Genomic DNA, 11,943 nt, shown 5'->3' on the forward strand with positions numbered 1-11,943 from the left:
TTAATTTTGCCAAATATGGTTATTATGAAAATAAAGCAAAGCAAACCAACCTTGGGATTCTCACCAAATATAGAGAAGGAAACCTTGGCAAAATAGAGAACCATCTTCTAAATTGCCATCATGCCATCTCACTTCAATCTTATACATTTTTGGGCAAGTAATACATGCATGTTTCACAATTCAAAAGGTAAAGAAAGCACACAATAGGCCCTGGCCGGTTGTCTTAGTGGTAGAGGGTCAATCCAGCATGTAGGTGTCCCTGGTTCGATTCCCAGTCAGGGCACACAAGAAAAGTGACCATCTGCTTCTCTACCTCTCCCCCTCCCACTTCTTAGCCCCCCTCTTTCCCCTCCCACAGCCATGGCTCAATTGATTCGAGCATGGTTTTGGGGCACACTGAGGATGGCTCCCTGGAGCCTCCACCTCAGGTGCTAAAATAGCTAAGTTGCGAGCATCGCCCCAGATGGAGGTTGCTGGGTGAATCCCAGCTGGGGACATGAGGGAGTTTGTCTTTCTATCTCCCCTACTATCACTAAAAAAAAAAAAATGCATACAATAAAAGGTCTCCTTCTCACCCCTTATCCTGGAACCAGTGTTCCTTGCCAGGCATGACATTTTTTAGCTGCCAAAACAAGGTAGGAAATATGACAATTTGCAAAAGCTTCAAGGACCAAGGTTTATCACAAAAGAAAGCCCTATTTTGGGGTTTTTTTTTTGCAGGATGGAGAATCACACACTCTAAGAGAAACTTGTCAAAAGGATACCTACACAAAGGCTCTCGAGTAAAATAATGAACAATAAACTGAATAAAATCTATGGACAACATAGAGGATTTTCTCATTTCCGAGCTCTTCATTGTTTAAGAATTTAAAGAAGTACTTCACTGAATCCCCCCAAATCTGCTCCATTAAAAAAAGCAGAGTATTTTGCAAAAAAGCAGAGTATTTTGAAGGAAGAGGTTACCCCAAACCCATTTATTTCTATCCTCCAGAAATCTTAATCTAACTCCTGAATTATGTTTAATTTTGAATGGGACTGTGACATGGTTGGATTCCAGGATAATTCAGCCCCTGTATCAGGAACCCTGTATAAGGAAACGGGGAATCTTTAGGATAAAACTGTTTATATGTGACAGTGTATCTGACAAAGGAGGTGAGTCTGGTTGGACATAATTACTATCCAGCTGTTTTTCTAGGCGGTAATTGGTCAACAGGTTCCACTGCTTTTGGGGGCCACTCCTGGAATGTAAACATGGTGCTTTGTAATCAGCATAAAAAGGATCCTTATCTTTTGTTAACCAAAGTGGGCACCTTGGATTTGAAGCTGGTACCAAATAGTCTAGCTACAAGTTAAAACCCAGAGAAGCGTTATGGTTGATGCCTGTTTGGGCTACTGAAAATGATGCGATGGTCATCAGGAAGTGAATCCCGAGGCTCTGGCTCTTAGACCAGTAAAAAATAAATGCTGTAAAGGAGTATTAAAAGCCTTGGATCAATGCACATCATGCAATCTGGCCATAAATCATTGGCTGCAGGATGAAGGACTGACACCAGATCAATGATTGCCAGAAAAATTACATTTTTCATTAAGTGAAACAGAAAGAAACGCTTGAGCAGGTAAACCTAAAACCAGACTGCTTTTCGGGGTGGGGGTTAGTGGTCTAAGGCACTGTGAGGTCCAGGCTGTACTTTGTTGAAGAGAGAGCTGTCGGCATAGGTTTCTGAGGGAATCAGTTGAGATAAACTGGATATATCTTATTGTCATTTTGAGTGGTCTTTGGGCCCGTCCAGTTAATGGAGGTACAGATTTCTTTAAAAATCAGGGCCTGTTATTATAATAGAGGTTAAACAGCCCCCAGGAAGGACTTTCCTGAGGCGTGGTCTGGATCTGCAGAACAAGAGCCCTTATCCCAAAGCGCAGCCGGCAGTGACAGAGATCTGTAATTCACCATTGGTCCCACTGCAGTCCTACCGAGAGCATCAAAGCCCCAGCCACCTGGTCTAGTCTAAGGGACAGGCCTCCCACTGGGGCCTACAAGAGTGCCCTCCCTCCCTGCTCCCCCTCTTCCTTTTCTCTTCCCCTACTACATGGAAATCCACTGTAGCTTTCTCAGAAGTACACTAACACCAGTCTTGCTAATCCGCTTGTCTTTCCTTGGCTCCCTGGCAGTGCCTTCCCAGGCACAGGGCAGGAGGAAAAGGTGAGGGTCTGCCCCAGGGAAGCCCAGTTTCCACACTGAATTGACCTCCAGTTCCTAGTGGCACTGGCTCTGGAGCCCACTTTGGCTTCAACTCATCTTTCAGCCAAGGAGTTAATGACCTGTAAAGAAACAAACAGCTGTTCACAGGGACCCATACATTAAAAAAGCTCTGAGGTGAATCTTTTGTAAAGCAAAGCATCTTTTTTTTTTTTTCTAATGTGATGCAGAAGTGCTTCTTCTAATTTACGTTTTATAGGATAGTGCACTATAGGACTCTCTAACCATAAAAGTATCATTTGTAGTTGTAGACAAAGAGTGCTGATGAGCTGTCCAGTTAAATTCAGATAAAATGAAGTCTGATTTCCTTTCCATGTAGGATTGCCATTAAATTAACATCATTCCAGCAACTCATTCTTCAGTTTGGCTCCACACTAAGGATCAGCATTTTCATTGTTTAAGTAGCAAGGAACCGGATGCTCCACTTCCTCATCAGAGAAACACACATTCTGCCTGCCCCTTGTGTTGCCTCAGAGAGGAGAGATGGGTAAGATCCTGGTGAGAAAAACAACTTGGTGGAAGGGGCTTCCTGGAGGAGGTGCCCTTCAAACACAAACTGGGAGGCAGTACAAATGCCTAAGTAGAGCCTCTGTTTGTCCACCCCTCATCATTAAACTTCTGAGAATGCAATGTATGGTTGGAATGCTTTATCTTTGTTAATAGAAGTATTATTCTAGAAGGAAAAACATTATATGAATTAACAAAGATGAATAGGCCATCTTAAAAGGAGTAGTGTTTTGGTAACTTCCATGCTATTGTTTCTCTTGTATTGAAAGGACATGTTCAGTATAAAACTTTTGAAAAATTTAGTAAAGCACAAAGAAAATGTATTCTCTGGTCTTTTTTATTTCTGGTCATATATATATTATAAAAATTGATTACACTGCACAAGTGCATTTTACTTTTCAGTTAATATATAATAAACATTTCTCTATGTCATTTAATATTATTTTACAACCATTATTTTGTGACTTATATTATACATTTGTTGAATATTAGCATTAAAATTTTTTTAGCTTCGCCCTGGCCGGTTGGCTCAGCGGTAGAGCGTCGGCCTAGCGTGCGGAGGACCCGGGTTCGATTCCCGGCCAGGGCACACAGGAGAAGCGCCCATTTGCTTCTCCACCCCTCCACCATGCCTTCCTCTCTGTCTCTCTCTTCCCCTCCCGCAGCCGAGGCTCCATTGGAGCAAGGATGGCCCGGGCGCTGGGGATGGCTCCTTGGCCTCTGCCCCAGGCCCTAGAGTGGCTCTGGTCGCAACATGGCGACGCCCAGGATGGGCAGAGCATCGCCCCCTGGTGGGCAGAGCATCGCCCCTGGTGGGCGTGCCGGGTGGATCCCTGTCGGGCCCATGCGGGAGTCTGTCTGACTGTCTCTCCCTGTTTCCAGCTTTAGAAAAATGCAAAAGGAAAAAAAAAAAAATTTTTTTTAGCTTCACCAGGCAGAGGTGCAGTGCATAGAGTGTTGGCCTGGGATGCTGACGACCCAGGTGTGAAACCCTGAGATCACCAGCTTGAGCGTGGGGTTGTGGACACAATCCCATGGTCATTGGCTTTTGCCCAAGGTCACTGGCTTGAGCAAGGGTCATTGGCTCTGCTTGAGCCCCCCCAGTCAAGGCACATATGAAAAAGCAATCAGTGGACAACTAAGGTGCTGCAACTATAAGTTGATGCTTCTCATCTCCCTTTCTGTCTGTCTGTCTCTTGCTAAAAAAAGATTTTATATATATACATATATATACATATATATATATATATATATATATATATATATATATATATATATATATAAATCTCCTTTTGTAGTGATGAGTGTTCTATAGAACACTCTTTTTGCTCATCCATTGTTTGCTTAGGATGAATTTGTAAAAGGATTTCTATTTTCTAAAACTGTATTTGTTCAAAGTAAATGGAAGAAGATGAATTGAGCCCTGTTTGGTAGCTATTAATATCAGGGGCAACATAGCATAGTATTAAAGAGCATGGGATCTGCAGTCATTCTGCCTTCATTTAAACCCCAGTTGTGCCTTATGGATGTTCTGTTTCCTCATCTGTAAAATGGGATAGTAATAGTACCAATGTCTGGGTTTGTGGGTGGTATCGATGACTTAATACAGAAATAATAATCTATTATTGTACTTTTCTCCTTTAGTTCCATCAATGGCCCAGGTAGGTGGATCTTTATTTTTTTTTTTTAAGATTTCATTTATTGATTTTACAGACAGAGAGAGAGAGAGAGAAGGGTAGAGTGAGAAACATTAACTCCTAGTTGCTTCACTTCATTTGTTCATTGATTTCTTGTTGTAGTGCCTTAACCAGGCAAGCCCAAGGTTTCGAACCAGTGACCTCAGCATTCCAGGTTGACGCTTTATCCACTGCGCCACCACAGGCCAGGCAGGTTGATATTATTGCAGGTTGACTGAATTGCAGAGGAGGAAGCAGGTGTTTAGAAACAAGAATTAACTTGCCCAGGGGCCAAATCCAGATTCTTTATGTCCAGCTCCAAAGGCATTCTTTCCCTAATTATGCTATAATTTTTAATTTAATCCATGTAGAAACCCAAAAGAAACATTTAGCTCTAGAGGTAAAATTTTTCAGTCTCACTTCAAACCTCTGCTGAAGCACTGCTGTCGCAGAGAGGAGCCGCTGTCTGTCATTTCACTCTGCGTTTCCTCCTGGCACTATCACACTTCCATCCTCTCTTACACTGATAGTGCTACTTAGTGCCCGTCTTTCCCTCTAGAATGTATGCTCCCAGAGTAAGGGCTGTACCTGGTCAGTGATTTAACACCAACCTTGGCACCTAGAAGACTTTTGAGAATAAATAAATCTTATTCAATTAAGCACATAGCCTAAATTGCCAGATTATTGACAAATTATTTCCTTTTGTTTATGTAATAATGTTTATTTATGTGTATCAAGTTACATAGATAATTGCCAGCTTTTCCTTTCACTTTTTGTGTGTGTGTGTGACAGAGACAGAGTGAGAGAGAGGGATAGATAGGGACAGACAGACAGGAAGGGAGAGAGATGAGAAGCATCAAATTCTTTGTTACAGCACCTTAGTTGTTCAATGATTGCTTTCTCATATGTGCCTAGACCGGGGGGCTACAGCAGAGCAAGTGACCCCTTGCTAGAGCCAGTGAACTTGGGCTCAAGCTGGCGAGCCTTACTCAAACCAGATGATGCCTGGTCAAGCTCCTTTTACTTTTTACTAAAAACACCCTGGTTTCTAGATTAAAAAAGTCAACCAAACAATAGATACACTGATAAATCTTCAGCTGCATAAGTATATAAATTTGTGATTGTCAGTGGTAAATGTCAGGTCTTCTGCTCTCATATTCAGTACATGTATTTTTGAGAAATCTTCTCCAAATAGGTGAAGGCTCAAATACAAAAAATTCTTAGGAACACTCTTTTTTTTTAAAAAAAAGATTTTATTTATTCATTATACATTATAAAGAGGGGGGGAGGGAGGGAGAGAGAGAGAGAGAGAGAAAGAGAGAGAGAGAGAGAGAGGGAAAGGAGGGAGGAGCTGGAAGTATCAACTCCCATATGTGCCTTGACCAGGCAAGCCCAGGGTTTTGAACTGGCAAACTCAGCATTTCCAGGTTGACACTTTATCCATTGTGCCACCACTGGTCAGGCAACACTCTTAGTTCTTAAAGTCCAGAGTTTTACTTGCTAGTATAGTCTGTATACAGGTATAATCACCTGGACTGAGTTGGCTGACTGATCCATCTAAACAAATGGATAATTTCATAGAAAAGAATGAGTGAAATTATGCTTTAGTCCCTTTGTTTTGATGGATTTGCTGTGTTGCCTTTTCTTTCTCTATCTCTTAAAGAATTCCCATTTATACTTCAAGTTTTCATTTGAAAATCTACTCTGTCAAAAACCTTATTTCCCTTCTCCCCTGGGAAGGAATTCAGCTCCATGCTGATTGTGCTTCCATGACACCTAATATGATATGCCTCTGAAGACGTCATATCTCAGTTGTTTCTTAAATCTGTGTTCTCATTTGGACTGAGATTCTTTAGTGCAGTGATTATAACGTTGTATTCTCATTGCCTAGAACACTACAGAGCATGTTGTAGTTTCTTCTTCATGGACTATTGTGTGAATAGATTTTAAGTGAGCAATAAAGAACCAAAAAAGATTTCAGTTTTTCCCCCTTTTTTTCTCCAGCTTCATTGAGTTATAATTGACATATAACGTGTGATTTAAAGGTGTACAATGTGTTGATTTGATACATTTATACACTGCAAAATTATTACCACCATCCAAGGGAAATGTTTAAGTAAGGGAATAGCTGGATACAATTTATGATTTAAGTATATGTTGGCTATACTCATCCCTTCCCTACTCCTAGCATTTAGGCTCTTAGGAATGTGCTTAATCATTCAAACTTACTCTTTTTATATTATACATTTCATTGGAAGATATTTTGTTTCATTGTTTAGTGCTTCGTAGCTCGGCCCTCCTCTCTGAAGACAGTAATCTAACTCCATTTTGCCACTGGATTTTCCTAAATTGAGTGATCCTTCATCTTAATATTTGGTACTTCCACAATCAGAAAATGTCCTCTTTCCAACACTGCAACTATTTGGAAAGTGGAAAGTGACGGACAATGTTATGCCACACGTTGCTCAAAAAGGGGTGGAACCACCAGACAGGCAGGACTGCAAGTTTCACAGGGGGCTTAGGCAGAAATATTGCATATTATTTCTATCACAGTTTTTCCTTCACCCACTGAAAGCCCCTAAAGATAGTGTCTATGTCTCTATTCACTGTCTCATCCCCGGCTCTAGTACAGTGCCTGGGACATAGTAGGTACCAGGAGAAAAAGTATTTGATAAATTAATGAAAGACTGCCTGACAGACTGATGGAAGGCATGAGGTTTCCCAGATAAAGAGCTCATCTGGATTTCAGTAACACTGATATTCCCCAGAAGGGTGAGGATGACAGAAGCTAAAACCTCCTAGGTTTTTAACAAGGCTTTGCAGCCAGTAGTATTCCCTTTGGAGATAAATGGTCCTAGGGACTTTGGAAAACTCTGGCAAGAAGTCAAGTAAGTCCATGAAGTTCATCCTCCTTCACAGGGAATGTACAAACTCTAAAACATGATTTTCATTACCACATTGACCAGGTATGTCATTTGCAGACATTTGTTTTGGCATTCAAAGTCAGCAACGTCATTCTTTTGTTTTAAGTGGGCTCCTGCTTGCCCTGTTCTCATCAATGTGTCTTTCTTCCACTTCTGTACTCTCAGATAACACTTGTGCCATTGAAGCTTCTAAGAGGCAAGAAGAGAAGCACATGAAAGTTCTGCCACTGCCATCGTTCTGCTGGAGGGTGAGTACTCTGCTGGGACAGATGGGGAGAGGTGACACATCCGTGTTCCTGAGTCCTGCGAGTGGGCTGCAGTCCGCGTAGGAAAGCTGGCAGACCTGCCCAAAGCTCAGCTCCTAATACCGATGCTGGTGGCTGAATTCTTGTTCGATTGCTCTAATTTTAGACGCTAGCATTTTAAGGTAGAACTATGTTTAATAGACATTAAATGTACATTTTTAGATGCTGTGTTTGTTCCCAGAGGCATTCTAAGACCATTCATACCTTAAGAAAAATAAAAATGTCCCACTCACAAGACCTTACTCTTTTTCACCACAGGGTTCCTGTCTTCGGGTTCAAGCTTGAGAAGGTCCCTTAGTCAATGTTAACATTAGGTGACAGCCTTGTGTTGTACATTTTCCACCTTTGCAGAGACACTTCATTTTCTCAACATCCCGTTTATGTTTGGCAGACATGGTTGCTGCATTGATATAGAACAGACATGCAGGAACTTACAACACCCAGGGCGCGGATTCTGAGTCTGGGAGATGTTAAGGGGTGGGAGCTGTCTTGACCGAGAGCCTGGCTTCTCACTGTTCTTTGCTTTAGACTGAAGGGACTATGCTAGAGAGGCACTCCGAGGTGGCACTGACTCTGCTGATGACACAGGCATCCTGATGTGGGAGGAGAAGGTTCCCCTCCTTTGCCCCCCCCCACAACAGAATGGAACTACTTTCTACACCTCAAATGTTTGCTTCCCAACTTGTCTGCTTCTCCTTCCCCCAACCCAGCATTCCCACACTCCTCTTCGCTGACCTCAACCCTCACGGAAAATTGAAAAGAAAGTTATCAGTTTAAGAAGCCTTATTCTGTGTAAACTGTAATTCAGTGGGATCATTTTTCTGGGGATTTCTGTGAAGAGATGAGAAAGGCTTCCTCCTGGGTCACCCAAGTTCCACATTTAATCTTCCATTCTAGTGGGATTCCATGTGGTTCACACTTATTCAAGCCCTGTCTGTTTCAAATATATTTCTTTTCTGATGGCTAAAATAATGCAGATTTCTCTCTCCTGTCACCCTGACCCCATTTCCTGGTGAGCGCCCTGGGGCAGCGCCGAAGTCACTGTCTCCTGTGTGGCCTCCGCCCCTTCTGAATGGCCCAAACCACTCACTCTGCAAGGAATGACTCTACCCTCCCCGGCCACCACTGATTAAGTCCAGGGTGTGCAGCTGGGTCACGGAAAACTCTTACTGTGGATTTTGAGGAAGATTCAGTCTTTCTGAGAGACTGAAACTTTAATATTTGAACTTAGGAGCTATGAGTGCCTGCTTTATATTCACCCCGGTAGACAAAGTAGCACCCTGTTAAGAAGGATGAGGCGGAAGGGTCTCGAGGAAAGGTGGAGAAATTCTTGATCCCCTTTCCATTTCTGTTCTATAATCACCTCTGTATCTTTATAATAAATCTTGCTTTTTTTTTTTTTTTTTTTTTTTTTTTGGTCTGAGCAAGTGTGAGATTTTCTTCTTTTGCTTTGAAGCAAAAGAATCTCAACTAGTCCATATGTCCTGAGTTAGCACAGTGGCTACTCCAAGTAGCAGGTAAAGATAGAGAGTGTGTGTGTTGGGGGGTGGTAAACAAATAGCTCACCGTCAAGCTGGCCAATGGGATGTTTTCTTCCGTTTTCATTCACAGTCACAGTCACCCTCCTTTTGTTGTTGTTGTTGTTGTTTTTTGGTGACAGAGACAGAGAGAGAGAGCCAGAGATGGACAGATAAGGACAGACAGGCAGAAAGTGAGAAAGATGAGAAGCATCAATTCTTCCTTGCTGGCACTTTAGTTGTTCATTGATTGCTTTCTCATATGTGCCCTGGGAGGGGGGGAGGGTACAGCAGAGCAAGTGACCCTTTGCTTGAGCCAGCAACCTTGTGCTCAAGCCAGCAACCTTGGGCTTCAAGCCAGTGATCTTTGGGCTCAAGCCAGATGAGCCCACACTCAAGCTTGAGACGTCAGTTTCGAACCGGGGTTCTCTGCATCCCAGCCGGATGCTCTATCCACTGCACCACCAGCTGGTCAGGCCAGATGCCCTTCTTGAGGGGAACTTTGAGGGGTGTGCGAGAGGTTGGAAGTCAGAACACACAAAAACAAAAACGAAGAGCAAGATGTAGCTATAATCGGGAAAGAAAGAAGGTTCTGAAGGACTGAGTCAGAGTTTGAAGTTCTGCATCTGTGGAATGTGAGCCCAACAGAAAGATCTTGGCCCTTTCTGGGCAGAACAAAAATGTTGGATCACATACCATGAATCACAGCCAGAAATGATTTGTTCTTGAAGGACTGATGTGAATGTTTTGGAATTTGCATATCATCATCTAATTTGCATACTGGGGGAACTAAGAGGTCCTTGAAAGTTGTTTTGATAACCGCCACTCCCCTTTTCTACTTTTGACATGGATAATTCATATCACAAGGATGTGACTAATTCAAATATGATTATTATTCAAAGATAAATAGTCTTGTATTTCCATTACTAGAAAATAATGTTCTACTTGATAGAGCCAAGTTATGGAAAAGTCAGCATTGTCTGTTTTTCATAAAGCACATTCTTTCTTGGTTTCGTGCCAAAATTCTGTCTCGGTTGAAAATAAAGTGGAAAAATCTTCATTGTGGTTGATATATAGCTTTTTATGAGAAGAAATATATTATGATTCTAACTCTATCCTTTGACCTTCTGTTCTGATTTAAGGTTACATGAGTAGAATATTTAAAAATCAGAGTATTTGGAATATAGATATAAAGTAGAAATGTTAGATCATTTTCAAATTTTGACATTAAAATATTTTTTAAAATTAATAAGGAACTTAAAAAAATCTTTCATAGGATAGTTTTTATTTTTAGAAGATCAAGGCAAAGAAATGTTATTCACATCCCTGGCAAAGTTGCAAATTTTCTCCCCAACTAACTCTTTTAAAAATATTGCCTCCCACAAGTTTTTCTTGGCAAAACTTAGTTTAAGATCTAAAATGGAGCTATTAGGTATACAAGGCTAGAAACAGGTGTTTCTTCACTAATCTGGACTGTCCTATGTTAACTAGGTGGATTTTAGTAGATGGTCTTCTCTTTTTATCTTTCTTTCCAACCTGAAATGAGCAAATGTTTCATGGATTTTTCCTTCTCGATTTGGTTTCCCCCTTGTTACACATTTTGCCAGATGGATGACTTTCATTTAGAGAAGAATTTTCCATAATAACATATCACTTGGTACTCATGGCCAATGGTGCCACTCCCCCCTGCCATCTGCAGGAACCATGGAATGGAGTACAGTGGCAAATGAGTCAGGCCTGGCAGAGCCTGGAGGAGGAGGAGGAGGAAGAGGAGGAGAAAGAGAAAGATGAAAGATACAATAAGGAGGAGAGGAGGCTATGATTGCCAAAAACTAGAAGGCAAAGTTATTATAGCAATAGCTGAGTGAGGGGTGTGAGTGTGTGTGTGTGTGTGTGTGTGTGTGTGTGTGAGAAAGAGAGAGAGAGAGAGAGAGAGAGAGAGAGAGATATCACCACGTGCACATACTCAGGAAGAATTGTGTATGTGCCCTGGCCAGTTGGCTCAGTGGTAGAGCGTCGGCCTGGAGTGCAGAAGTCCCGGGTTCGATTCCCGGCCAGGGCACACAGGAGAAGCACCCATCTGCTTCTCCACCCCTCCCCCTCTCCTTCCTCTCTGTCTCTCTCTTCCCCTCCCGCAGCCGAGGCTCCATTGGAGCAAAGATGGCCCGGGCGCTGGGGATGGCTCCTTGGCCTCTGCCTCAGGCGCTAGAGTGGCTCTGGTCGCAATATGGCGACGCCCAGGATGGGCAGAGCATCGCCCCTTGGTGGGCAGAGCATCGCCCCCTGGTGGGCGTGCCAGGTGGATCCCCGTCGGCGCATGCGGGAGTCTGTCTGACTGTCTCTCCCCGTTTCTAGCTTCAGAAAAATACAAATAAATAAATAAAATAAAAAAGAATTGTGTATGTAACTACTTTGGCGTGTGTAGTTGGGAGGCATTTTGACAGATGTGGAACATGTGCGGCACAACTTTTTTCGGCGGAGGGGAGGACTGGGTGAGGGGAGAGAGGAACATCACTAAACTACAGAAAGAGCAGAGCCTAAGATCCTGGGTGTGCAAGTGAGGGCTTAGTGAGGGAAACAGTATAGAAAGGGTAGGGGAAACCCACGTTGTACCATTAGCTGTGTTTGCCAAAGTTCAAATATTAGAACAGAAAAATAAGAAATGGAAACTCTCTACCCAGAGCCTGGATTTGTGATATTCAAGAAATCCCATGACTCCGGGAGTCTCCAGGCAGAGTAGCCATCACATGAAATCCA

The 11,943-nt window shown here is 42.6% G+C and overlaps 1 non-coding gene across 1 annotated transcript; it reads left to right on the forward strand.

The window, feature by feature from the left end:
• Positions 1-11,172: 11,172 nt before the first annotated feature.
• Positions 11,173-11,248, forward strand: TRNAS-GGA (transfer RNA serine (anticodon GGA)). The gene has a single exon. It is a non-coding gene; the product is annotated as a tRNA-Ser (tRNA).
• Positions 11,249-11,943: the final 695 nt, after the last annotated feature.

Source organism: Saccopteryx leptura, chromosome 2, assembly GCF_036850995.1.
Source record: "Saccopteryx leptura isolate mSacLep1 chromosome 2, mSacLep1_pri_phased_curated, whole genome shotgun sequence".
NCBI classification, from domain to species: domain Eukaryota; kingdom Metazoa; phylum Chordata; class Mammalia; order Chiroptera; family Emballonuridae; genus Saccopteryx; species Saccopteryx leptura.